We start from the raw sequence: 4733 nt of genomic DNA on the forward strand, positions 1-4733 counted from the left end.
GCACCCTATAGCGAAAAAAAAAAAAAAAAAACTCTCAAAAAAAAATTCAAGAAAGAAAATCAATGATTCACAACAGAAAACAGTAGCCAACACCATAGACATCTCGATTTTTTCAGTCTGTATATTTTTGAATGAAAAGTTAAAGTTGAGCAAATTTTATGCTTAATGAGTACCAAAACCATTGCTCTCAAATTGGCTGCAGATATGATCAGAACTTTCAAAGGAAATTTCAAACAAGTGGAATCAAGATTCCCAAGCATTTCTTTGAAGAATTTTAACAGCAATCTCAATAACAAAGTACAATCAAAATAATGACTATCCTTTAAGCACAGTATATAGATATAAATACCAGATACAGTGTGTGTGAAAGAGGAGGGTCTGAGGAAGGACATTTAGAAGAAAAATAGGGAAGCAAAGCATTAGAGGCGCAAAGAAATGCGGTATTATCTGTTGAAAATATTTTGTAGTTTTATCAACTGTACTAGGGAGAAATGTCCACCTGTTGTAATAATGTGATTGAATGTATAAAAGAAAATTAAATTTTAAAAAAATTTAAAAATAAATAATGACTATCGAGAGGTGGAAGTGGAACTGTGAAAGCAAGTTTGAACATATCAAGCAAAGCTGGTGATCAGTTATGGGATGCTCAAGGCATTTTGCGGCCTGGCTTTCTGGTATGCCAAAGAATGATAACATCTGCTTAGTATGAGCTAGTTTTTAAAAAGGTGGTCAACATCTGAGCAGGAAAACACTTGGGAAACTTTACCAGTGAGTCCTTCTCCACCATAGTAATGTTTCTGCTCAGTCATCTCATTAAACACAGGCAATTTTGCAAGAGTCTCAACAGGAAGTCATTAGGCATCTGCTTATAGTCCTGATTTGTCTCTTTCTGATTTCTTTTTTGTTTCCTATTTTTTTAATTTTGTTTATTTTTATTTGCTCTTATTTTATTAATAGGGGAAAATCAGAGTTAAAATTTAGAATGTCACAGATCATGCTTGGTTCTACCTTTTTATAAAATAATATATTTTCTTTTCTTTTAATTTTATACATTCAAACTATACATAACTTAGTTTGTAAAGTTAATTTTCCAATATGAATGCATTTCACACCAGTCCAGTTTGGGATACTATACATGTTATCATCAACAGATAATAATTCATTTCTGTATCCCATAAATGTCTTGCCTATTTTTCTCCTTAATGTCTGTCTTTATAATCTCTCCTTCTCCCACCCTCTTCCCACACTGTATCCAATATCTGTAATGATTTTCCATGTTTCTGAATCCTCTAATCTTTCCATTTCAGCCATAGAGTGTAGATAGTCTGTATATATTAAGTGGAGGCATACAACATCTCTCCTTCATAGCCTGGATTGCTTCACTCAGCAGTAAATCTTCCATATTTGTCCACTTTCTATCAAAAACCAGTCAGTAAATCTTCCATATTTGTCCACTTTTGATAAAAAACCAGGGTCTTATTGTTTTTGAAAAAACTCTTTGAAGGGCACCCTTTTTCCTTCAGTTTAAAATGTTTAAAAGATGGGACCAGTGGTTAGCGTAATGGCTATGTCACTGGACTCCCACGTGGTCGACCATGGTTCGAGTCCTGGACCCGGTGGCTTAAACTCATGCTGGGCGCGTGTGTGTGCATGCCCAAGATCCCGAGAAGAGAATGGAGGAGAAGGTATTGCGGCGTGGCCATCCCCTCTGGCAGGTGATTTCTTGCTTTCTATCTCTCTATCTCTCTCTGTCTATTTGGCAAGCGCACACACCCTATAGCAAAACCTCTCCAAATTAATTAATTAACTAATTAATTAATTAATGTTTAAAAGATTACATTGCCATGGTTAAATTTCCTGGATACTCAGTTTTTTAGCAATGAACTAAGTGACTGGTATCATTGCTTGCAAAAGTGTCTTGAACTTGATGAATTATGTTGACAAACAAAATCTATATTTTTATTTTTATCTTTTAATTCTATTTTTCCTTGAATGTTTGATATTCCTCTCATTTATCCACTGATGTTATGTTGACCTTATTTTTAATAACTTCTCTCCAACATCCCAAACTGACCTTCTTGCTTCCTGTTTATATACTGAATTTTTCTACAGACATTTCTTTTAACCATGTCTTCTTGTTTTCTTCTCTTTCATAACTCTTAATGTTCCATATAATTTGGATTTTTTCCACTTCCCTGATGGATAGTAGCTATGTTCTCATGGGGAACACAACAAAAATGCTACATAAAGCAGTTTGTTATTAGCATCTTTATGTTGAAACTCCATCAGTGGGATTATAAAAGAAACCAAAAGTTTTGTTGGACAGCCTTAGATTTTAAGTCTCATGAAAAACAGAGCACAGGGACCAGCAGTTAGGATAATGGCTATGTTGCTGGACTCCCATATAGCCAACTGCATTTCGAATTCTGGACCTGGTGGCTTAAACTCATGCCGGGCGCGTGTGCGTGTTTACCCAAGATCCCGAGAGGAGAATGCAAGAGAAGGGATTGCGGCGTGGTCATCCCCCCTGGGGGGTGATTTATCTCTTTCTATCTCTCTGTCTCTCTCTGTTGTTCTGGCGAGCGCATGCACCCCATAGCAAAAACCTCTCAAAAAAATAAATAAATAAGAAACAGAGCACATAACCTAGTAACTATAGTTTCAAAAATACATCATCTCGGTATATTTGGGAAACAAATTAGAATGGAACTCAAGAGAACAAGGTTATAATTTTGTAGCTATAAAAAATTACCACAAAATCAGAGTTCATGCTTTCAGCTTTAGCTACTTTGGACATTAATTTTTACATTTATAAAAATTAATTCAATACTTTTGTATTATGCTAACTTTTACCTGTTGGGAAATTTACCTGTTGGGAAATCAGTCAAACTTTTTAATAAATTTTCTCTTCTTTATTTTTGTAGTTGCCAGTTAGGTTATTTGCTTACCAGAGAGAACAGGGAGAGAAAAACCGTTCTTCAATAGGGCATGGTCATGCCACAATCCTTTATTTCACCATCTTATCAAAAACTGGGGTATGCATATATACATGCACACAGTGTCTTTTCAACTTTCTAGGGCCAGGATTCTAACTATGATAGGCTATGTGAGATTCAGTTCCCTTAACCTCTAGGATACAGGGCTGGCTATAATTTGTAATAGTAGAATTCAGTCAAATACATCTCTTAATGAAGGTGTACTGTTGTGTCGTTTCTACACTTGGAATCTTTATGGTACTTTCTTACGTGATGAAGTCTAAATTGCATGGCATTCAAGACCCTACATGATCTGACAAATCACTCTCTAGTCTCAATTTCCAGTGCTGTTTCTCCCTCCATCCAGTCATGCTTCAACACTGTGCAGTAGACATTGTAGGTCTTGGGACATCAGAGTCTGTATATTTTCATGACTTTACCCATGTGTTCTGCTGCCAGGAATCCTTTCCCTAAAGACCTTGTGGTTTCCCTCTCAGCATTTGGAGCTACCATTTCAGGTAGTTTAGCTTCTCAGATACCTTAGATAGATCATCTAAGAATCAAACTCCTTCCTTTGCATAATGTAAGAACCACATATATGCTTTTATTATAGAATTTGTTGTGTTAAATTATAGTTCTTAGTGAAACATCTATAGTATTTTTTTCTAAAGTTTGAAACCTACATGAAGTCAGAAATATTAAGATCATTTATCTTTACATAACAATGGCTTAATACAGAACATGGTACCAACTAGAGACTTAGTAAATATTCATTAGGTGGATGGACAGAAGAACAAAAGATTAGAACTCACCAATATCACATATTTAAAATACTCATTTAACATTAGACTCCTCCACAATGAGTTAAGCTCATTTCATATAATAATATTGATTTCGTTAAACACACAGTCTAGATATTTACAGAGTACACATTATATTTAGAGAACAAAGACAGTTTAAAAATATTAGATGAGTGTACTGTCAAGAAGTTTAGGGACCAGCAGTTAGTGTAATGGCTCTGTTGCTGGACTCCCATGTAGTCGACAGTGGTTCACATCCCAGACCCAGTGGCTTAAAACTCATGCCGGGCGCGTGTGCGTGCTTGCCCAAGATCTCGAGAGGAGAATGGAGGAAAAGGGATTGCGGCGTGGCCATCCCCCCTGGGGGGAGATTTCTCGCTTTCTGTCTCTCTGTCTCTGTCTGTCTGGCGATGCACCCGCCCTATAGCAAAAACCTCTCTGGGACCAGCAGTTAGTGTAATGGCTATGTCGCTGGACTACCACGTAGTCGACCACTGCTCGAGTCCCGGATCCAAAGACTTAAACTCACACTGGGCGCATGTGCGTGCGTGCCCAAGATCCCGAGAGGAGAATGGAAGAGAAGGGATTGCGGCGTGACCATCCCCCCTGCGGAGTGATTTCTCGCTTTCTATCTCTCTGTCTCTCTCTGTCTGTCTGGCGAGCGCACGCGCCCTATAGCAAAAACCTCTCAAAAAATAAAGAAGTTTAAATAAATTTAATATCAAAAATTAATTTACTTCCTTCTTATATAATTTTGATTACAGTCCTTATAACCTTTAAATGTAGCATTGATTTTTATGTATCGGAAATGAACACATTTGAACATGCACTCATTAATTGTCATATATGCTAATGTAGAAATTTGCATTGTAAATTATTTTGATTTTTAAAAATTTGAACTTTAAAGTAATCACATTGTTTTTTTTTTTTTTTTAGAGGGGTTTTTGCTATAGGGCGT

General features: G+C 36.4%; 1 protein-coding gene across 1 annotated transcript in view; it reads left to right on the top strand.

The window, feature by feature from the left end:
* The window catches only part of PCLO (piccolo presynaptic cytomatrix protein), a 445966-nt gene that overhangs the window by 263529 nt on the left and 177704 nt on the right, over positions 1-4733 (top strand). The gene's annotated exons all lie outside the window — the stretch shown is intronic.

The sequence above is a fragment of the Tupaia chinensis genome, unplaced genomic scaffold (genome assembly GCF_000334495.1).
Source record: "Tupaia chinensis unplaced genomic scaffold, TupChi_1.0 Scaffold000466_1, whole genome shotgun sequence".
In the NCBI taxonomy this organism is placed as follows: domain Eukaryota; kingdom Metazoa; phylum Chordata; class Mammalia; order Scandentia; family Tupaiidae; genus Tupaia; species Tupaia belangeri.